Below are 23,792 nucleotides of genomic sequence, written 5' to 3'. Positions count from 1 at the left end.
TCTAAACTCAGCATGAGGTGTGGTGGTAGTGTTTTTGTTGTTGTGTATAGTAGGCTGTATAGAAAATTAAAATCAAAAAGTAGTTATTTGTAGAAAGAGCTGCTTTTCCTTCTTGGGCGTGTGTTGAGAAGAGGAAGTGATAGTTCATTTACAGTTTTCTGACGTGGGACATCAGTTACCAGTTTATAGTCTCTGTTTCCCCTGTTGAACCACATGATCCTGATTGGATGAAAACTGCCACCCATGGTATTTAAGGTTCTCCCCAGACCAGCCCCAACCTTCCCCCCGGCTTCCAGCCTCAGCCCTCCTCTTCTCAGATTTGATTCTTCCGTCACACCCCCTCTCTCGTCTCTGGCTGGGGTCATCCTTTTCCTACTTTTCTCTTACTACACCTTTGTCATTAAATCCCACTTACCTGTCACATGTCAGAAGGGAGTCATTGCTTCTGGAAAATTTTTCCTGAACCAGTCAACACCCGGTTGAATGTCTTTCCCAGGAGCTCCCCAAACCAACTTTCAGTCCTGATCACTGTATTGTAGTTACCAGTTTACTGGTCTTTCTCCCCATGAAGTAAGCTCCTGGACAGTATAGACCTTACCTCTCTCCCCATGACAGCCTTAGCCCCCAGCTGGGCCCAGCCTCATGCACCCAGTTGGCACCTCCCTCAGTATACAGTCATTCTTACACTGATGCCCACACTGTCATTTAGAGAAATAAGGTCCTCTGTCCACAGAATGAGCACTGAGGGGAACTCCTCCCCCTCTTCCACCCAAGCTCATTCCCGTTGAGACTGAATATCCAGGATTAGCAAGAGGACAGTCACGTTTCTCCCATCACAAGTGTCTCTTAACTACCCAAACTATGTCTGTTCTCCCAGTTATAAGGGCTCCTAAGACCCAGAACTCTATTTTTGAAATGCTCTTTATTCTTATAATTATTCAGTGTGACTTTGGATTGTGAATTACATGAGGTTGGGCACCATTTCTGATGTATTCATGGCTATATCCCCATGTTTTAGTAGCAGAGCTGGGATCGTGGTAATTGCTCAGTAACTATTTTTTTAATGCTATGACTGAAGGAGTAATACGGTTTTATAATGCAGGTCACAAGAATTTACCTCTATCCCCTTAGGGTCGTGTAAAAGCAGTAGGCACTAAATAAATGATTCTTGATACCTTACACATATCCTTTCCCTCTACCTGGACTGCCCTCTTTCCTCTTCTGTACCTACTAAAATCCTGGTCCATCAAGACTCAAGTCACAGTCAACATGTAATACTCCACCTCACCCCTCCACGGGGTGCCATCAACATAGACTGTGCTATGGATAGCAGCAGCTGGAGTTGTGCAAAATAGAGGCCACCCCCAACCCAAATGTCTCCTCTACTGGGAAGTTTTTCTCCATGAATGCAGTGTTTCTGTTTCTCATTCAGCATTGAGAACAGTGCTTGGCTCATAGCCAGCAGAGGATAACTGTTGACTGTGTGGGTGACATCCTCGGTCACAAAGAGCCACTCGTCCTCTGTGTTTTACACCTTGTCCTTGCTCCTAGTTTGGCATCGTTTTTATGTGGAATGGTGTTCACAAGTGCACTCGTGATTATAACCCAGCTCCCTGTGATTCTGAACTTTGTTCTGTTTTATACCAGAACGTCAGGGTTTCAGAGAGCCTGTAATTACAAGATGGAAGCCCTTGTGCCACATCTGTACACAGGTGGGTCAACTCTCTATAGACATTTCTGGAAATGGGCACACCCATGTTTTCATGTGGCCTGGACATTTTACCTCAGGGTGTGGTACATGCAGTTTAGGCCACAAACCATGGTTTCTGAGAAGCACTGTTTTGAGAGTGAAGGCTCTGGAAACTTGGATAGGAAGCATGAATAAGCTCTAATGGAGGGCACATCCACAAATGTTAGGTCCAGCTGCCAGAAATGGCTAGCTTGAATTGTATGAAAGGGTGGTGCCCCATTTTCTAAAGAGATGGGGGAAGGGAGGAACCAGGTCATAAGACCTTGTATTTTGAGCAGAGCCATCTGAGATATGTGATCTCATGTTCTGTGTATTTAGGGATCCAAGATAGATCATACAGAATCATTTGTTCTCCTGCATACACTGCAAAGCTCAAAGATCTAGCCACACTTTACTGGACACCCCTCACATTTATGCATAGATGTTCTATGTTGACCTGAAAAAGTGCTCAAGCTGTCATCCAGTGTAGAATGTAGGGCAGGAGTGGGAAAACTAGGGCCCCTGGGTCAAATCTGGTCTGCATCCTCTTTTTATAAATAAAATTTTATTGGAACACAGCTCTGCTCACTGTTTACATAATGTCCATGGCTGCTTTCATTCTGCAGGTTGAGTAGTTGAGATAGAGACCACGTGACCCTCAAAGCTAAAGCCATTTACTTTCTGACCCGTTACAGAAGAAGTCTGCCTACCTCTGACTTAGGAGACGAAGCCTTCCTCTGTCAGTAGGGGGTGTCCTGCTGTACTTGCTTGTTACCATAACTCTTCCCCCCAATAGATTCCATGATTGCAGGGAGGCGTCTGGCTCACTCACTGTCATATCCCCAGGAACTGGCCCATACCAAGTACTTGCTAAGTATCAAATTAATTAATTGAGGACTAAATAGGTGGATACAGAATAAGGGAAATGAAATATTCCCTTGAAGAGCACAGAAATGACCAGTCTTTTGAAATTCACGCCAACTTCTCTGGGACCTATCCATTAATTTTTGCTGTTTAATTTTTTTAAGATGACGCTCTCAAGGAAAAATTGCATGTAAAGGAGTTGTTTAACTGTTGATTCATATGCATCTAATGACTTCTGTTTACACAGAAAATTTTGACCTTTGCTATGCAATAAAAAGTATACTTAGAAAGCCCCAAATGCCTTTGCAAGGGCACTGTAACATCATTGCACTCATCTATTGTGTTAATTTCTAGGGTTGCCATAACAAAATACTGCAGAATGGGTGACTTAACTGATAGAAATTTATTTTATTTTCTCACAGCTTAGAGGCTGGAAGTTCAAGGTCAAGCTGTTGGCAGGTTTGAGCACCTTTTCACTGCATCCTCACACGGTCTTCCCTCCTTGCACATCGCTGGTGTTTCTTTTCGTGTCCAAATTTCCTCTTCTTCTAAGGACACTCGTCAGCTTGGATTAGGGCCCACCCAGCAGTCTCTTAAATTACCTCTTTAAAGGCCTTGTCTCCAAATATTGCCACATTCCAAGGTGCCGAAGGTTAGGGCTTCAACATACGAATTTTTGGGGGAGAGGGGACACAGTTCAGCCCATGACATCTCCATATTCCATGTACTTTGTTCTTTTCTGCGAGCCCTAAGTACTTGTGTATAGCCACACATGAGGTGACCATCACGTCACCGACCTCCAAGGCTGATGTGACCCATCTGGCTGGGAAGGCAGGTGTCCTCACCGCCACCTTTTCTATCAGAGGAATTTAAATTCCTTATTTGGTCAAGGGCTTGCTAATGACTGTTTCTCCAGTTCAAACCTCCAAATAAGTTTTCCAGGTCAAATTTTCCCAGCATAGATAAATCATTTAAATATTCCCAGTGCCCTGCATATGTTTAAAAATGATTGGGGTGGGGCGCGGTATGGGGAGGAGACCACTTAACCTAAATGTTCACCCATGGGGAGCTGGCTAAACCCATTATAATAGAGCCATAGTGTGGAATGTGATGTAGTCTTAAAATTTGGTATGCCGAGGGAGCCTTAGTGACCCGGAAGGCTCTGTACAATATTGTTAAAGGGAAAAAATGCAAATTTCCAAGAAATATTTATTCACTCATCTAACAAATATGTATTGTGTACCTATTATGGGCCAGGCATTGTTCCAGGTTGTGGGAATTCAGTAGTGACTGAAACAGAACATATGTCTTCTTGGAGCTTAAATTGCAGTGAGGAGAACCCATAATGAACAGACAACTCTGTAATACGATACCACGTATTGTAGCGCATGGACGGGGAATAAAGCAGAGTAAGGGAACAGAAGAATGGCAGCAGGGAGCAATGATTTCAGCTTGTGTGGTCAGGAAGTCTTCTTGGAGGAGGTGACATTTGGGCAGTGAACTGAAGGTGAGGGAGCTTGTCATCAGAGTAGGTGGAGGAAGAACATTCCATGAAGAGAGAAGAGCAAGTTTAAAGGCCATGAGGTACAAACGTACCTGCAGTGTTTGGAGAATCTCAAGGGGGACAGTGTGGCCAGACTGGAATGAAACAGATGCTTTTATACTTTTTTTTTTTAATAGGAACAGCATAATTTTCAACTCTGTAGAAATAAAAAGAAAGTGCAGAGAAAAAGGCTAGAAAGAGCTACATTAAGAGTATGACATTCTGAGTGATCTCTATTCCCTTCCCTTCCCTTTGACTGTCTGTAGTTCCCTAGATTTTCTACTCTATGTGTGTATTATTTTAGAAAGAAAAAAGCATGGACGTTTTGGTGTAATACTTTCCACGGAGCTCATCACCTTTGCCCAGGAAGCTCTCACTGCTCCCGCAGCACGTGGGTATTTAGACAGCCACTCCAGCTGTGCATTATTCCGGGAGTAGAGGGACAGAGGGAACCCCCAGCTGGAAAAGCCAGAGGGAGGTGTTTCTGCAGATGCCCTCAGACAGCCGGAGTGGCCCCTGATTTACGGTCAGCGGTAAAGGTGTTAATGTCTCCTCTCAATGGCATCTCCGCTATCAGTAAGTGTTGCCTGAGTCTAATGACGACCTAATTGGCAACAGAGATCGGAACAGATGTCTCACCTAATAAAAAGCCTTTGTGTCCACGGGCTGACCCCTCTTGGGCTTAGCTGGGCTTTGGTACTGTGCGTGACCCCTTTTGGGAATTGTCATTGATGAAACATGCTTAGTAATTGTGGCTTGGTGTATACCAAGTCTACTGGATCAGCCTGGGCCAAGTGAGCATGCTCAGACTGGCTTTCCCTGAACTCTGACCTAGGCCTTGTCTTCTGTCACCTCATTTAATACACACACGGGATAGACTCATCACCCACCCATTCACTCAGTGAGTCCTTGGATTTACAATGGAACCTCCATTCCCCAGATGGAGGTAAGTGAAGAGATCGCCATTGGTTTTCACCTCTCTCTGTGTGTGAAGTGAACTGGCCTGAGTTTCCATCCTGTGGTAGAGTTGAGACCAAGAACTCCCTGTGCAGGGAGAGAAGGAAAGAAAGTGCTTTGGAGCTTAGATATCCCCTTTCCCTCCTTCTGAATGTATACCTGATCAGGTAAGGTCAAGATGATGGTTATCAGCTTGCAAAGGCAAAGACATTTTACCTGCCAAATTTCAGGTTGAATTAAGTATATTGATGAACAGAAGCTACTGTTGTTAAGAGACTAGCCTCTTCTTGGAGGCCTAAATAATCAGTTAACAGAATTAAAGGCTAAATGCATAGGAGGCTGCATTCAGAACACAAGTAGAGCATTCCCTTGAGAACCAAAACCTTGAAAAATTTATATTCTGTAATGCTAATTCAAAAATTCATAAGTAGTCAATGAAAGAAGGAAAAGAAGTTTCCATGGTCAGATAAATTGGTGCCTTACTAGGTTAGACAAATGCAGCCAGGTTGCTTTTCTACAGGACTTATCAGAGCCTTCAGTGTAGACTATGATTAATGGAAGCATACTATTGCCACTCAGTCTGTTTTACAAAGAGTTGTATTAGGCATAATACAGGCTAAGTCTTTATACAGAAACTGACACGCCTGTCTTTTTCTAATTTTTGGTAGTTGGTGTTTCAGAAATTTCTAATATAAGGAGAAAAGTTGAATTTTTTAGGCCCTGTGTTAGTTTCACTGGTTATAAACAGTTCTCTGAATTAATTAATAGTTTTCTGAATCTGCGAGTAGTTGGATAGACAGATAAAATGGGTTGGGAAGGGATGGAAAAGCATAGCAGCAAAATGTTCTCAAGAGTTGTGTTGCTTCCCCTCCAGCTCTATTTTTATTATTTTGTGATTCTGGGCCATTTCCTGTTATTATTACACGTATTGTTGTCACAGGAAGCCAATTCATTTTCATATTAGCCTGAGCAAAACATAATTAGGAAGAGAATCTGCTACCAGAAAGGAAAGATGTAATTGCTTCTTTGCATTCCAAAGCCTAGTACGCAGATGAAAAAACACACAGAGATTGCTCTCCACACGGTCTCCAAACATCCTGCTGGGCCAGTGAAAAATTCAGTCACTCTGAGGAAAAACAGCCGGAGAATCAGATGATATAGCAAGCTTCCCACTATTCCTATTTGGATTTTGGAAGAGGAAGGAGAAGAGGCGAACGAGAGAGAGAAGGGGACAGAAGAGAAGGGGGTCAGGTCGGGAACAGCTCGGAGCCCTGCGAGCATCCCCAGGCCCCAGGCTGAGGGCTGAACTGCTGGCCGCCTTCCCTTAGATCTCTCAGCGCCTCCGGGGCCACTGCTGACGTTTCCTCCTATGAATCCAGAGCTTCTGACAACCTGAAAGTCCATCACATCCCTGTGCTAAGGCTTCTTTTTCTCCTCTCTCTCTCCTTCTCTTCCTCCCTTACTAACAAGAGCACTTGCCCTTAATTGTGTGTGATGTGCACTAATCTTGGAAGGATCGATTTCCTGGGCATGCGTGGGAGGTGCGGCAAGGTAGAGAGAAGAGGGGAGACAGAGCACCCGCAGCTGGGGAGTCCAACTCCGTGCCCAGCCCTGTTAAATCTTTTCACATAACTTATTTCATGTAATCCTCACTATAATAGTGGGAGGTAGGTATCATTATCATCCCCCTACTACAGATGAGGAAATCAAGGCTTAAAGGGGCTGAGGAATGTGCCCAGGGTTACCAGGCTAGAAAGTTTTGGAGGCACGATTGAAATACAGGTGGGTTTGTTGACTTTGAAAGCCAGTGCTTTTAACCACAATCCTTATCTCCTTCACTTAACTTCTTCAAGTCTCTGGGTTTTCACTCATGAAAAGAGATTATCCTTGTATTTGCCCTTGTTCCTCTTATAGTTTATTATCCACACGATTATACCGTTTAGGACTAGGCTCAACTGCTAGAAACAGAGACACTAAATAAATGTCTGGAGATTATCTGTATGGGCAGGTATGAATCTGTTCTGTGAAGTCCTTGGGAACTTAAGCTTCTTCAGCTCACCACTATGCCATCCAGAGGGGTGGCCCTTGGCCTCACAGTCCAGTGTAGCATCTAGAGCTCCAACCGTCACATCTGCATTCTAGGCAGAGAATGAAGGACAGAGTTAAAAAGAAAAGGGTCAAAGGCATGATTTTTAATTTTAATTAAAAAAAATTTTAATGAAGGTACTGAGGATTGAACCCAGGACCTCATGCATGCTAAGCACACACTCTACCACTAAGCTTTACCCAGCCCCCACCACGATTTTTTGAAGCACTGTACCACCCTTTTGCATATCACCCACAGGCTTAGTCATGTGGCTCTACCTATCTGCAGGGCAAGCTAAGAAGTATACTCTTTATTCTGGGATGCCATGTGGCCTGCTAGAAATGTGTGTTTTCCACTGTTATGCAAGAAAGAGGGAGTAGATCCTGGGGCCAGTGCTCAGTCTTAGACAGAGTAACCATTTTGAAATATAAGTCAGATCATGCTACTCTGCTTAAAATTGTGGAAAGACTTCCCACTCACTCAGGCTGTAAGCCCAAGCTTTTGCAGTGTCCAGCAGGGCCTTACATGCCTTGTCGCTCTTATCTCTCTGACCTCATTTTCTACCGGCTCTGCCTTGCTCACTTTGCTCCAGCCACACTGGCCTCCTTTCTGGTTTTCTAACAAGCCAAGCACATTCCTGCCTAAATATTTCCTCTGAGCCCTTGGAAGCCTCTTCCCCAAGGCGTGTGCTCATCTCGGCCCTCAGTTCCTTAGGTCTTGCTCAAAGACCCCTCCATCGGAGACCACCCTGTAGGAAACAGGATACCTCTCCCCAAGGACTCTCTGTTCGCCTTACCTTGCCTTTTCATCTTCTGCTTTTATCCCACCTCTCCCATCTGAGAGAGTCTATATTTGTTCACATTTGCTTATTGTCTTTTTCTCCTATTGTAGCAGAAGCTCCATGAGATTAGGAACTTCATCTGTTTTAATCAATGCTTTGTGTCTTCCAGACCTAAAATAGTGCCAGGCATCCAATAAACACGAGTTGAATAGATGAATGATTGGTTGAATAAATCCTGCTTGATCTATCTTCCAAAATTTAGGAGAGGATGAATTGAGGTATCCAGTCTGAAAGGGCTTGGAAAATAGAAAGAGGCCAATATAAATTAGTATTATGCTCCTCTTTGATGTCCTCCCATTTGTAAAAGTGCTCTGTTGACTGAAGATTAACGCCAGTGCTGTTGGCAATTATTATTTTGAAGTGAGGCTCAGTGGGATAGAATTTCCCAGTCATTTCATCCCAAAGCATCAGAACTATTTATTCTAAATCCATTTCTTCCCTGCCTTTAGTTTTGAATGAACATGGCTTTGCTGCACATTGTTCCCTAATATATCACTTTGATGGTTTATTTCACATAAGTAGCATGGAATTGAAGTCTGAGACTGTATCAGGCTGATTTCAGGTCTCCTTTGCTTCCCTTTGTGCCATCACAGTGGGGGAGAGTTGTCAAGCTGGGCTTGGCCAAGTTAAATGAGGAGACCAGATGGTCAGAAAGAAAGGAATTTCCATCCAGGTTGAGGAGGAGAAAAGCTGGGAGCAAAACTCCTGCCTAGTTTTTGACCAAAAGATCAGAATACTCAGCACTAGGGGTGCGTTACTGAAGGACAGGGCTCACCAGCAAATGTTTGCAAGACCGGAGTTCCTTTTCATGTTCGTCTCCTAGAACGTTTTGCCAGCACTTCAAAATCATCTTGCAGTGCCAGGGGTTTGGTTCTATGTTGCCTTTTGTTTCTGGAGACAGAGGAATTGAGTTGTATTAAACATGACCGAAAGGAAAAACAAAACAGGAGGTAAAGAAGTCACTCTGTGCTCTTTTGCTTTTAGCAGGCAATCTGAGGAAGAAAAGCAGACAAAATGAAAGGTCTTTAGTCCTCTAAACAGAAAAGGCAGGTGGGATGGAACCCGAAAGGCCGCTCCAAGTTGCATTAAGAAGTGGCATCCTGAACCATCTGGCCCTGAAGTGGGGTCACGAGGCAAGAGAGAGAAAGTCAAGCAGTAGAAGGCGGCCAGGATCCAGGCAGGAAACAGGCCGAGTGTGAACGAGTGTCTTCGTGGCAGGGACAGGTGGAAAGGGAAGCGTCAGAGAAATCCTGCTGAGGGAGGAAGCGCCTGCCTGCAGCGGCCTCTGAGCCCACATTGCGCCGCCTCTGGCCTTCAGTTGGCCTTGTTTTTGTTGTGCTCATTGCTGTGCCTGAAGTAAAATGGCAGGGCCCTTGCCCTTTGGCCTCATAGCTTGAATGTTCCCTAAAAGGCATGAACGTGGAACATGGTCCTGGGAGAATGGGGGTGCCAGCATCCCCGAGGCAGGCTGAACTTTTCCAGTTTTTGTTCAGATTGGCGCTGGCACGCCAGGGTGACCTGATAGCCATGTGGTATGTCTGTAGCTGAGACCATAAGCCGCTTTCCTAGTGGTTCTCTTTTTGAGCATCACCACCACCTTAGGGCATGAACATGGAATGAACCATGGCCATCTTTGCAAAGATAAAGAGGACTGGCGTTTGGGGAGTTGGAATGGCTTGTCCAAGGTCACTCAGCTAGTAAATTGTGAAACTGGGACCAGAACGTGGTTCTCTGTCGCCTAACACGTTGCCTTTTCACCACATTATTTATGGGAGTTGGTTACCAAGGCTGACTGTGTGTGCACTTTGTAGACGCCGTGGGGAGAGGCAGAAGAACAAACCAGACGTGACCCTTCTCCTTGGGACTCTCATCATCTAAAACGGGAGACAGGACAAAGGCAGATAAATGAATCTATGTACACAGGCTCCCACGAGCATACATTTAACTAGATGTTCAGACATATTCTTACATCCTAAGGGTGTTTTTGGAAGCTTCTGGAAGTAAATCTCTGGGGATCTGAAGACACTCAGAAAACTGACTCATTGGCTTGGCTGGGAGGCTATTCCAGATATTAGGAGCTATGCAAGTGGGGGCTTGGAATTAGGGCCAAAAGATGCATTTAACTGGAGGGGAGGGATTTGGGATTGAGATTTGAGCACTTCTTGGGCAGCAAAGAAATTAAACAACCTTAGAAAACTTCCCTGGAGTGAGTTCTCTGCCCAGATAATGGGACATCTCAGACTCCTTGTAACTGGAATCTAGCTAGAGAGAGAGAGAGAGAGAGAGAGAGAGAGAGAGAGAGAGAGAGAGAGAGAGAGACGTCTGGAAAATTTTGTCCTAGTTGACATTTGGCTTCCCTTTCATAGTTTTCTTAGTGTGGCATATGTCAGACTCTGAGTGGCTGCGGCTCTTGGAAATACAAATACCATCTGGGTCTGGATAATCCCTCGGAGCTCAGGGATGCTGTGGAGGGAAAGAGGAAATGGGAGCCTAACACTAAGCTGAGGGGTTTGTCCTTGCCCACCCCATCTCTTAGCCTGGGCACGCGCAAATTACCTGCACAGAAAGTGTCAGGGGGCAGATACTACAAGACCCATCTGTTCATGACACAGTGACCTCATTATCTGGTGAGAACATCCTGATTTCTCTTTGGGAAACCATCCTTCTCCCACTATAGCCTTAAGGGTCCAATAACCATTTGACTCTAGACAGAGAGCCTGCAGCTTGTAGCAGGGCCAGTCCCTTCCCCCTGGACCAGAGCCTTGAACAGAGTGACTCACAGGACCGGAGCTAGCTGCGTCCGGGACACAGCGATTCTCTGAAGACACGGCCCTTTCACATCGGCCAGGTCTCCTGCTGCCGCTTCACCAGCTTTACCTTCTGTTCTCTGAACCACTTCCTAGTCTTCCCCCAGATTCCTTCTTCACTTTGGACAGTGTCTGTTTTAATTGACTTCAAGCCAATAACCCCAAGGGATGAATTCACCCCAAGTGAAATCATACCCATTCTTTCAGGTACTCAGGGTGTGTCTGCGTCTATCTGTCCTCCAGCCCACCTGCCTGTGAAGACCCCTTACGGGCTGAGAGCCCTTCGCCCAGGCCGGGTTCGCAAAAGCAGACTGTGTAACACCTGGGGATTGGAACAATCAGTTGGGTGCAGTAGGATGCAGGCTTCTGTTTCATAAAAATGACTAATAAATAATTGCCTCTGGACCTCCATGTCCATCTGCAAACATGATACTAATTACCAGGTTAAGTTTCGCCAATAAATTGATGTGCCGTGTGCTCAGGGCTTCTCCTAGCTACCCATAGGATTTCTATTTCTGTTTCCTTATGTTAAAAGCCAGAGGAGTAAAACGTATTCCCAATGTCACTGTTACAACATTTATATCCTGAAAATTTATAATAAAAGATCAATACAGTAATGGAATGCCTGGAAATACCTATATTTAATGGTATATAGACTCTAACACCTATAAAGTCTTTGCTAAAAAATGTTAGCGTTTTATTTCTATCATGGGGAACTCAAGTTCTCTGACAGCGATTGGTCGAACATTTCACAAAGAGATCGATAACCCTTTACGGCAGGATTAATAGTTGGCCAGAAATGAAGGAGAATTTTACGGCTCTGGCGTTGCATAAAAATCTGCGATTCCAGAGTAATCTAGAGCAGGGTGGAATCTGAGTGCCACCATCGGGGGCTGGAAGGGCTGCCATGGGAATGACAGTGGAAGGCTTCACATTCAGGTGGCCCTGAGCTCACCATCCCATTTATGGGTTTCCTTTCTGTACAATTCCAGGAGGGCTGGCTCTGAAGTCCACAACTCCAGCACTGAATCATGTCTCTGTCTGGCATATTCTGGACACAATTGGCATTTTTTAATATGCCAAAAATGCCAGTGAGAAGGCAAATGCCAGTCAGAGATGAAGAGGAATAGAAAACTTTAGTGAAAATAGTGTTTAAGAGGAGTGAGGCTTTTAAAATGCAATTTGAGGGGTTAGTCTATTTCTAACTACCTTGTCAGCCCCCATTTTCTGCCCTCCCATGGCTGACACCTCCTATGCTAACCTGAGAACCTCATAGAAATGAAAACTGGCTAACTTTCTCTGAAACAGTATACACTTATTCATCTTTGGGTTACATTCACTTCTAGCTGAATCATACTCCCCCTTTAATATTCTGTAACTTAAATGTCAAGATACAAAGTTTACCTCTTTTACACATCTTTCATTACATAGTCAATGAATAGGCTAAGGGAGAAAAGAAAGAAAAAGAATATTTTAAATATATAATATATATATAAACATACACAAACATACTTATAGATATTTATATACATATATGATACACATGTATCAAAGAAAAGAAGAAATTCTCATGACTATCATAGCCACCATTTCTGCAACTGGTCATGTAATCATAGCTGTCTTCCTTCCATTAGCCTTTCTATATTTGCTTTGCTCTCAGAAAGTACCGCAACGGATCACAGCTCCTTGTCTGATGGAATGACCCACACCCTAATTCTAATCTTGCCTTCACTGAGGTGTGGTTTCCCATTAATTTTTTCCGTTAGTTTTTAATCACAGGGCAGGGTATTACCAAGTGATGTCCCAAAGATTGCCGGCATTCCGGCACGCTCTTCCCTGCCCTCGGAGAAGAGTAGCGACTCGGTTTTCCCTTGAGAAGCTCAGTCAGCCTGGCCAGTGCAGTAATCCCCTTCTTTGTTTGTTGGTTCCCTTGCACGCGGTTTTCCAAGTGGGCTTGGGGCAGTCTTAGTTCACAGTTAACAGTACTGTTGTTAGTCCCTGGTAGAGAGTCCCCTGTCAGGAGCACCTAAAGCCTGCTTGCGTTTTATCAAAGCTGCAGACGTCGTTTGGGGCTCTCCTTTTGAGCAACTTCCAAATTCCCTCTGAGACACGAGCTTGAATGCAAGACATTAGGTCTTTCCCCAGAAAAGTTCCTCTTGGAAAGTGAAGAAAGAAAAAGAAAAAGAAGGAAGGGGATGAGGAGGAGAAACAGAAGGAGAAAAGGGAAAAAAGAAAGGTGTTGGAAGGCAGGTTGTTCCAGAGAGGATCATATCACAGTTGTTTCTTGTCCTTGACCCTAAAGCCATCACCATATGTGTTACATATGGATCTGGAACTCTTATTTTCTGATTTGACATCTCTTGAAAAAATTAATATGAAAAATCTGTGTTTCAGAGCAGTGAGACCATGTGATTCTTGGGACCAAGAGCTGTGTTAATTCAGAAATGTGAAATAATTCTGGAAACAAAAACAGAAAAACTACTTTCCAGTCCTATGTAGGGCTTTTTAAATTTTAATCATTTTTTATGAGGCTAAAAATAACAAAAAGTATAGTTTGATAAAATATTGAACACTTAGTTCAAGACAGAAATTGCTGGGGGTGGCGGGGAGAAGCCTTGTGTTGGCTGGGCTTTAACCTATAAATCAAGAGAAATCAACAGAGAATTTAATCCAAACATGTGCTGCACATAGTTTCCACTGGCCTTGCGTTACCAAGGTTAGAATTATGGTTGGGTTCACTAGTGAGAAAGTGAAAAATTGATGACATCGGCCCTCTGAGATCTTTTTGCTTTCTTGGTAGCTACTGCAGAGGCCTTGGCATCCTGCGATGAAAGCTTCGGATGTATGATGGGAAATGTCACGTGGGGGTGAACAGTTTGAAAGCAGGACTCTGTCCATGTTCCCGAGACTCTTGTAAAGCATCTTCTCTTGCTACTGACAAGATCGGACATCCTGGATGTTCTAGGATGGTAGGATGTCCTGAATGATGGAATATCACTGAGATGGTGGAAGGCCTAAGAGTGGTACCAAACCAGCGAAAACCAGGGCATCTTTGCCTCCCATCCTTTGTCATCTCATTCATTCATCCATCTGTTCCTTCAACATATATTGGCTAAATAAGGTAGTAGATGCTACTAGTGTCTGCCCACATTCTTTGGGTCTTTCCACTTGGGTGCACGCCAGCCACCTTCCTCTGCCAGGACCTAGACTTTGACCTGAGGGATTTCTCTAAAGCCACTGTGCCTGCACTCACTGACAGATGAAGTGATAAAGAGTTGTCACTCCCCCAGAGCAGTGTCCACCAATGACTGATGAGCGTTTACTTACAAATACCAAAGCATCCTCACTCGTTGGGTGGATAAGACTCAGGCACGTTTTCTGCACCACTTCCCAGTGTTTTCCCATGAGATTGAGCACCAGGGGCCCACAGCTTTAGCTTCTCTAATAACACACCCCTTTGTAGGCTGCCTTCCCGTTTCTGTTCACCTCCGCAGCCCCCACCGATGTTTCCTGCACCTCCCTCCCAAGAATCCCTGTCTTGGAGTCCACTTCTGGGGAACCTACACACCCACTCTGTGCCAGGCACGGGGGCAGGGCTTTACTGATCAAAAATCACCAGATTGTAAGATTTCAGACACCAGAGACGGGCTGGTGGGGAAGACGTTTGATAGAAGGTTGAGAGTCTGTTCTAACAACTTACTTTAAAAATTGTGAGGTTTAAACTTGTAAAGCACTTAAAATAGAGACTGGCATCGAGTAGCGGTGAAGTAACTATTAGTTATTATATTTGTTACTTTGCTGAGCTCAGGCCGTGGGTGCCTAGCAGTTCCTCATTAGAGCATGAGTTCCCATGCAAAGGTGGTGCTCGGGGCTCTCGGCGGCCGTCGTTGCTTCAGAAGGAATAGGTTTGTCAGAGAAGCTTTAGTACTTTTCTGGACCTTGAGGGAATGACACAAAAGGCAAAGTGCTTTCATTTAAGTGGTGGTTGGGGAGGGAGGGCCGACTGCCAGGGGGCAGGAGGGGGCAGGCATGGAACAGTCCAGTGGGGCCTCCAGCCAGGCAGGGACCAGCCTGGGGACTGCCTGGGCGCTGAGGCACCCTCCAGGGCAGGTGACTCCAGGCTCCTCTGAGTCCAAAGCCTTTAAGAGAAAAATGGCAGCGCCAAGATTTGAACCTCAGTCCTGCTCATTCATTTATTCATGTATCGTTTTGATACCTTCGTTCTACACATAATGATTTAAATTGGCATTTCGAAGGCAGAGGACTCCCAACGGGAGAACACATATTTGGAAACCAGCGGTGTGCAATACAGTATCCTGAGGGCTTTGGTAGAACGTTTATGTGGCTCAGAAGCCAGAGAATGGCTCCTTCCACCTTGAGCGGGCAGAGGGAAGCCTGAGTCAAATTTTGACAGGCAGCTGACCCTGCATCCACATTCCATCCACCTCACTCCACTGCCTCTCTTGTACTGAGAGTGGACAAGTCACTTCATTTCTCTAAACCTCACTGGGGTTCTTCACCTGTAATGTGGGGGGATCCTGACCCCAACCTCTCAAGCCACTCTGAGCATCTCAGGAGAGCTGGTATGGGGGAAGCAGCAGATAGACAAATGCCAGTTTCCTCCCATCTTTCCTCCAGCTTACAAGGAACGAGATGCAAATTGGCAAACCCCTCCTAAACATAAGGACTAGACAGGCTGGTTAACAAACAGTTGTAAGGGCAGAACGAGCTTCCCTGGGCCCGAGAGAGCCTGACACAGGGAACACATCAGCAGGAGGGCACCGAGAGTGATGTGTGAGCTCTTGAGTCAGACAACTGGGTCCACATCTTAGCTTCATTCCGTATTGAGTATGTGATCTCGGGCAAGTTTCTGGACTCTGAGCTTCAGTTACTTCATCCAGGCAACATGAGTGAAAATGTTAATCGTTCTCACCTCCTGGTGTTGTTATAAACATGAAATGAGATGATTTAAGTGCTTGGCACATCCTAAGTGCTTAATGGATGTAGCTATTTAGAAGGGATTTCTGGCAGAGGGAGAAACCACAGACCAAGTTTCCTAACTTCTGTAACTCGACGACCATGATTGAATGGCCTCTAGGTGGAGTGGGGTAAGGTCTCAGTGGTTGATGCTTTAGATTTAGGGAGCTCTGTGCTTTGACTCGCTGTCTGCAAATATTGGCGAAGCCCCGCCCAGTTGCCCTAGCGGGTCTCTCCCACATTCTGAAGCACACCGGCACTTTGCCCAAGAGGATGGAGATTGTTCAGCCTTCCCGGCAGCTTGAACGTGCCCTCCAGCCATGACAGGAGAGGTGATGTATAAACACTCCAGCTTCCCTGACGTCTTGCTGGGCTGTGGTTCTGGGGCGTCTCAACAGTGAACTCAATAGTCTCCCAGGCTTGAGTTCCAGCTGCCCATAGTGGTAACTGGCTGAACGAGACCCTTTTCCCTTCTCTACCTCCCTCCTCCTTTTCCCTGCCATACACTCTAGCATCACTCCCTAAGTAAATTAATTGCACTAAAATCCTTCATTCTGAATCCATTTCTGGGGGAACCCAAACTAAGACACTTATGGACAGGCCCCTTTAAACAAGTTTAACACAGGCCAAATGAAGTGCAAGGTCATACCTGTGTGCAATCATGACCGTCTAGACAGCCAGCTCAGGCCCAAGCAAATTTTTGCTTGCCTGAATTATTTGGGTTGGCTTGCCCAGGCAGCACTGGACTCTGTCCAAAATTCCTCCAGCCCCCGCTTTCCTTTGGTCTTGGAGACTTAACCTCTGAAGCTGGCAGCCCTCAGATGGGAACGGCATAGGATTCTGTGAAGGACAAATGTGGGCCGCCCCTGCCAGCAAGCCCAGGATAGAGACAGCTTTTCTCTTGTTCTCAAGCTGGAATACCCAAGGCCCTCCCACCTCTTCTGAACCCAGAGATGAGAATTAAACTATTATTTCTCAGGAATCAATGCCATTGTCCAAGGTGAGATAGCAACAACGTGTTGCAGGTACCCATGGAAACGGGGACAGGTTGTCAGCACCCGGAAGCACTAATAGCAGGCCCGCCTTGGTCTGTGACTCCCATCTGGGCTCCTGAGAGCTACTCGTAGGACTGTTCAGAAGAGCTGGTGTGATTCATACATTTAAAAGGAGGCAGGCCTTTACGAGAATACTGCCAGCTAAACAGACATTGAACACTAAGTCAATCCCACGTTCAGCGGTGAGGAACCAATCCCATGTTCAATAACAGGAACCTCTCTCTCCTCTAGACCCGGTTGGGAAGAGAAGAGGGGAGTTGTGAGAACTCAACATTGCAGATCCAGAAGGGGAAGGGCATGATTTCAAAGGCAGACAGAAGCCAGTGAGATAAATAAAGGTGAGCATTTGTGGAGGGCTCCACATGGGCCAGGTGTTGAGCCCAGAAACTGGCGCATTATACACACAGTTGTATGTAGGCCCTCCTCCTTTTTGTCTGTCTGTCTCTCTGTCTCTTTCTCCCTCCACCCTTGCATATTCTTTCTGGTTTAGTATAGGGAAACTGAGGTTTGGAGAGAGTCGCTTTCTGCCCAGTATCACTGGGCTACTAAGTACGGAAGATGAGACTTCACCCAGGTTTCTCTGACCCCGCATTTTTTTTTTCCTCGTGACACTCAGAGAGCCTGACTCATTCGAACAACCATGAGCCTTGCTCCTGCTGGTCCCCCTCACAATAAAGGTCCCCCTTTATTGTGATTGGCAAAAAACATTTGCGGTGTACCCATTATAGAGGAAATCCTGTTGCAGATGATCCAAAGATAAATAAAACGTGGTCCTGCCCTATCTACAACCACTTTACCTTTTCCCTCTGCTCCTTTTAAACACCATTCAGTTATTCAGCAGGCTTCTTTCACAGAGCCTCCTGGACTTTCCCCTTCCTCTTGACGACCTCGGTCCCTAGGGTGAGGGGACCTCTTCCCACCCCTACTGTGGTGCCACAGCCTCGGCCTCCTGGCTCACCTCTCTGCCTTCAGTTTACTGAGGTGACCTTTTGAAGCAGGACCTTTGTAGTGTCACCTGATAGGGAGAAGCTGACCTCCACTTCTTCCACCATCACTGGTGCGTGTCTGGAGAGAGCCCAGGACTGGGAAGTGGGAGACCCGGAATCTGGACCCTGCCCTGTCTTTGACCGCTGGATGACCTTGGGCTGGTTATTCCTCTCTTTTTCACTGGGCCTCAGGTTCTGATCTGTAAAATGGAAGCATTGGGGTTTGGGGTTTCTTGGAAGTGCTTCATGGGCCTCTTCACAGGATTTATGCATTCATTGTTTATTGAGCTCTTGTTGTGTGCCAGGCATTGCTCTAAGCACCGGGGAGAGACCTGCAAACAAAACCAGACAAAGGCTCTGCTCTTGGCTGAGCCTTCTTTTTAATAAGGGAGACTGCCAGTGAATAAATAATACATGATACGTCAGATAATGGTCAGTGCTAAGAAACAAAAATAGAGTGAGGACACAGGGAGACAGTGGCCCTGTGTTAAATAGGGTGGACAGGGAAGGACCCACAAGGGGGTAATAAATAAAAAGGAGCCTGAAGGAAGTGAGGGAGTGCCCATGTGGGTATTCGGGGTAGAGTTCTCCAGGCAGAAGGAAGAACCAGTGCAAAGACCCCGATGTGGGAATGAGCTGGGCATATTTAAGTAGCAAGAAAGGAGGCCACTAGGGCTGGGTGGAGGTGTCAGTTATAAAGTGGCAGGAAATGAACTTGGAGAGTTATCTGGGCACACAATCAGGGAAGGCTTCAAACCGAGGTGGAACTATGAGAAGTCACTGGAGGGTTTGGATCTGACTTACATAATAAAGCAAGGTGAATAGGCTATAGAATGTTAAGGAGGAAGGAGGGAGATAAAAAAATCCAGATCATAGATGGGGGTGACCTGGACCAGGATGAGAACAGTGAACCAAGAAGCAGTCAGATGTGGAGTAACACTGATAGGATGTGCTGATAGATTAAAAGTGGGATGAGACCAGAAGAAGACCAAGGCACATGGCCTGAGCAGCTAGAAAAACTAAGTGCCATTTGTGGAGATATGGGAACTTGGGGAGGGGGTAGGTTTGGGAGGAGAGGGAAGGAGTTTGGTTTTGAACATGGGATGTTCAGTTTCCAGTGGAGATGTATCAGACATTTGGTTCATGAGTCTAGCATCAAGAGGGGCAGTCTGGGCTGGAGATACAAATTAGTAAATCATCAGCATAGAGATGATGTTTAAAGCTGGGACACTGAATGAGCTCAGGAAGGAACGAGTGTGTGCAGAGGACAAGGGTGGGGCCCTGGGCACGTTGGCATTGAATGGCGGGAGAGAAGGGGAGGAGCTAGCAAGATGGAAGGAGGACTGAGGGCATGGCATGCGGAAAACTAAGGGGAAATGTTTTCAAGGAAGAGGAAGTGATGAACTGTGGCCAGTGCCACTGACAGGGTGAGAAAGTGGTGGACTGGGAGCTGACCACTGGATTCGGTGACATGAGGGTGACCTTTGTAAGAGTGGTTTCAGCAGACTGGGCAGGTTGTGCTAGGTCTGCAGGCCTCCTGGATCCCTTAATCCCCTCCACCCAGAGCTTGTAAACACACACACGAACACACTCACCATCTGCAGGAATATAGAGAAACAATATTTTAAAGTCATTATCTTTGTTTTTTGTTTCAGTACTTCTTTGGATGAATCCATGACTCTTTCCCTAATTAGTCAAAAGCATTCAAATTGCTTCACAGAAGAGTGAGACTGTTATATAGTAGAAACGAAAAGTAAGAGAAACTGTCAGTGTTCAGTTTAACTTTAGGATGTCAAAGCCCACAGCAGAAATGTTAATTTAGAAAGTCAAAGCCTAAGCTTTGTGAGGCCAAGTTTTATCAAAAGACAAAAAGATTCTTAATAATCAGGACACTGGGAGCAGAATGGAGACTTTGTGCTGGAACATGAGTAGTAGAGGATAGAGGAAGTCCCAGAGCACTCATTCCCCCATCCTCAGGGGACCAGCTGAGCATCAGTTAGGCTAGAGCAGGCCTGAAGGGAGTGGATGGAGCATGATCTTAAAGGATGTCTTTGAAGTTTTAGATGAGGAGACCAAACCTTGATAGTGAGGGTGGGAGGGCACAGAGGACCAGAGGGCAATATCCAGAGAGTGGCCAGCACCAAGGAGCTTCGTGGGGCCTACTCCATAGCCTAGCAACCATCTGCCTCCCTTTCCTGGGCAGCATGAACCTCCAACAATCATATGGAAGAAACCACGTGAGCTTCTCTTCCCATTGCTGTCTGGTGGGGGTCCTTCTCCCACCTGTCTGACCACTTCCACTGGATTTTCCAGCTGAAAACATTCCTGTCCACGCTCTGAGATTTTTCCGAGTCCCATTCTTACTTCCCCATATGGAAGTACTAGTCCTTGGATTGGGCTGGAAAGTGATGAGACTCACCCCAGTTAAATCAGATTTCATTTGGAAAATGGTTTCCACTCTTAAAAGTGTTCGGAAAACTTCTGGTTTAGTTCCAACAAGTAAGGGGCTTAGAAGTCAGCACTCCCATCCTTACAAGAAGAAAAGAGCTGGACAAACTGAAAATCAGTGACTTTTTTTAAGGCCCGTCAGAGAGCTGAGGTTTCAGGGGTAACCACCACCCTGAAATCTGGGAGTTCTAATGGAAGCCCTAACAGGGCTTCGACGGGGATGCAAAACAAGGACAGCAGACGAAGGTGAAGCTATGGCATCGACATCTCCAGCAGACATTAAACATGGCCCAGTGTGTAGCCAGATTAATGTGAATCTTCACACTAAAGGCCTGTTTGCCTCAGTTCCTATTACTTGATACAACATATCCAGCTTTCTAGAAAAGAAACTACAAGGCATACTAAAAGGCGGAAAAACAGAGTCTGAAGAGTCAAAGTAAGCATCAGAACCAGACTCATGTATAAGACATACTTGAGGATTATCAGACAGATGATCAAGGTCAACATCAACAATAGTAAGTCATGTTGATAGTATGTCCCCTTGGCAGAATGTGATGAAAATGGCACTTTACTCTGTGCTCATCCCCCCAAACGCCTGTGGCTCCAATCTAACCTGAGGAAAACATCATCTGTAACCATTGTGAGGGGCAGTCTACAAAATACCCTACAAATATCCTCATCGTCAAGAGAAGCCTAAGGAGACTTGCCTATTAAATGCCATGGGGCGTTCTGAATGGGCTCCTAGAACAGAAAAAGGACCTTAGGTAAAAACTAAAGAAATTTGAATCAAGTGAACTTGAGTTAATGATTTATGAACATTGGCTCATTGATTGTATCAAATGTACCATTCTAAAGCAAGATTTTAAAAGTAGGGAGGGACTGGCTGTGGGGTATATGGGAACTCTCTGTACCATCTTTCTGTAAACCTAAAACTGTTCTAAAATTAAAATTTATTAAAAGAAAAAACTGCTTGGCAATGCCTGGGCTAACAATCACTGAGATATCTTCAACTCAGACTATGTTTTTCTGTTGAGTTCAGTTTTGTTTTACCTGTTTTATCCAGGGAACCCAGAGCCCAGCTTATCCTTGGTCCATTATGAAAACCCCTGGATGAAAAAGACGGCAGCAGTTTATTTAACACTAACAGAGCAAATTTTAGTGTTTGGCATTGTGTTAGTCACTTCTATGTATTAAATGCATTTACTTATTAATAGCTTATAGTTTCTGATACTTTCTTTGCTCTTTATTTATTTTTTTTAAAACAATGAGGAATGTCTGTTCAGCCCATATACCCACCTTTCTCTGGTACAAGCAGATCCTGATGACCAGTGAATCCACTAAAGGAAAATACATTTTCAGACTCATTCTGTTGAAAAGCCGCAGTGACACTTTTTGAGGAAAGCTCATTTCCAGGCTCCCGTGTCCTTTCCGATTCTGTTTGAATCCCTTTTGCTTCTTGCATCTCTGGGATGAAGTGTCACACCTGGAAAAGTTGCCTGGATTACATTCTGATGGTGTGTGGGGCTCAGGAAGCTGGGGGTGGGGGAAGAGGTGGGCAAGACCTTCATGACAAGCATCTCTTCATGACGAGTCTGTTGGCTGTGGCCGTTTTCCCAACCATGAGCCTCAGCTGAGGCTCTTCCATCTTCAGGTCCCAATTAATTTTCCTGAGTTAAAGGCTTGGTCTTGGTGTCTGAAAAGTAATTTGGATGTTCATAGTGGCTAAAACTATCCAGGGGAAAAATCAAAAGTCACCATTAAGTAATGAGGCTAGACTATTGGGTGTCTCATATCCTGTCTCCAAATGCAGATATAAAACGGGAGTTCAGAAAGGATTTCAACAATGGCAGCATTGTTGGAATAAGTGACAGTTGCCCTTGGTGACTTAGAGGCCAGCACCTATTTGGATGTGTGAGACCTGGTATTTTCCACCATCAGCCTCAGAATGTGTTGTCATACCTGATACTTCCAATATGGCTGACGTGGGGAATTGAGAGGATCACCACGTCCACATCTCAGTTCAACCCCATCACATTGTTACTTCTCTTCCTGGGTCTGGCTCAACATATACTCCCAAATCCTAATGAATCCTATTCTTTTTGGAAGAGTAACACTGCTATGTTTAGTGAATGTCATGGACTAGATTAATGGCATAGACCACTTGATTCTACCTCCTTACTATCATTTCTGCCCCTTCTACCTCCATCTCCTGTCTCAGACTTTCCCACTATTTTTTCTACACTAATGCCATCCCTTCCTTGTTGGTCTCTCTGTATTTAGTCTCACTCTGTTCCCAACTCAGTCCATTCTTCATATTGCTTCCAAAGTGAGATTTTTAAAGAAAATACATACTGACATTTTACTTACATAATTAATATTCCTTGATGCCTTTCGAGGTGTATGAAGATACTGATATTGGCAGGTCTTTTTTGCTGAGTGAGGTGATGGGAATGGAAGTGTTAGGATCACTCTTTGTTGTTCTGCCTGAGAGAGAGGAAGAGAGAGAGAGACAGAGGAGAAGGGAAGCCTGATTCTCAAATAAAGACCTGGGGTCAGAGGAAATTCAAGGCTATTCAGGAAAAGGGTCCAGAGAGAGATGGGGACCCTGCTGGCAGGCAAAGGAGGGACTAGGGGAAATAAGGATTTTGGAGTGAGATTTTGTGCACTCTCCAGTGTCACTCCCTCCACAGTCTCACACATAAAAAAAACACTTCTGGTTTTTTTAGTGGTGTAGAGACCTCTACATTATATGAATGTAGAGAAAAATCCACATTTCTCCCTAATGTTTTGTGGAGGGCATTGTTCTTTGGGGGAAATGTGTGGAAGCACTGAGTCATGCTACAAGAATGGCATGGAGGGGGAAAAAAAACAAGGCAGGATGCAGTGTTAGCCAATCTGTAAAATGCACAAATCATCTCCCTGTGCCTCTGATGAAGTCTTCCAGAGATCCCTGTTCCCCCTGGGGCGGTCACGGGGGCTTGGAACACTTTAGCATGGAACACAAGATCCTTCCTGATCTGGTCTCCGTAAGCCTGTCCAACTGTGTCATCTAAGCAACAGTTCACACACACACACACACACACACTTCATACCCTAGAGCTCTGACCTGCAGTTCTGTCAAAGCTCCTGTCACGCCGGTATTGCTGCTTCTCCCTGCCTAGGCTGCTCTTCCTCCGTTCTTGTTTAGCTACAAAACACCTCCTTCTCCCTCAAGCGCACCTAGGACACCTCTCCTTTGGGCTGCACTTTTATTGTATCATCACACTGTTTTATAGTTGTGTTTTTGCCTCCCTGTCTCCCGGACATGACCATAAGCTCCTTAAATCCCAGTTTAGTCTTACCTCTGTAAAGTATTTCTAGCACCTAGCAAAAGGCCAGGCACTTAGCCTGACATTTGATGAATAAATTTACTTTCTATGACTTGTAAGTGTTCTACAGAGAGAAAGAAAAATGTTCATTAGTCTCTAAAAACTTTCCCAATACTAGTCATTTTTGTCTT

The 23,792-nt window shown here is 45.3% G+C and overlaps 2 long non-coding RNA genes across 10 annotated transcripts in view; one reads left to right on the top strand and one right to left on the bottom strand.

Moving 5' to 3' along the window:
• Positions 1-23,792, top strand: part of LOC123612968 (uncharacterized) — a 178,856-nt gene that overhangs the window by 76,221 nt on the left and 78,843 nt on the right. Inside the window, exon 5 of one of the 3 annotated variants that reach the window (XR_012510690.1) lies at positions 17,091-21,394. The exons of the other annotated variants lie outside the window; for them this stretch is intronic. This is a non-coding gene — a long non-coding RNA (uncharacterized LOC123612968). Of the gene's footprint in view, positions 1-17,090; positions 21,395-23,792 lie in introns of those variants that run through there. 3 annotated transcript variants of the gene reach the window in all.
• Positions 2,326-23,792, bottom strand: part of LOC123612967 (uncharacterized) — a 46,050-nt gene continuing 24,583 nt past the window's right edge. For 2 of the 7 annotated variants that reach the window (XR_012510682.1, XR_012510686.1), the window contains 6 exons: positions 22,661-22,777; positions 21,856-21,986; positions 21,590-21,776; positions 12,232-12,270; positions 7,976-9,894; positions 2,328-7,231 (listed from right to left, as the gene is read on the bottom strand). This is a non-coding gene — a long non-coding RNA (uncharacterized LOC123612967). Of the gene's footprint in view, positions 7,232-7,975; positions 9,895-12,231; positions 12,271-21,589; positions 21,777-21,855; positions 21,987-22,660; positions 22,778-23,792 lie in introns of all 7 variants that reach the window. The other 5 variants (XR_012510685.1, XR_006720272.2, XR_012510683.1 and 2 more) reach the window with 5 other exon arrangements.

The sequence above is a fragment of the Camelus bactrianus genome, chromosome 12 (genome assembly GCF_048773025.1).
Source record: "Camelus bactrianus isolate YW-2024 breed Bactrian camel chromosome 12, ASM4877302v1, whole genome shotgun sequence".
In the NCBI taxonomy this organism is placed as follows: domain Eukaryota; kingdom Metazoa; phylum Chordata; class Mammalia; order Artiodactyla; family Camelidae; genus Camelus; species Camelus bactrianus.
The sequence above is the reverse complement of the archived record's forward strand: the minus strand, read 5'-3'. Positions and strand labels throughout refer to the sequence as shown.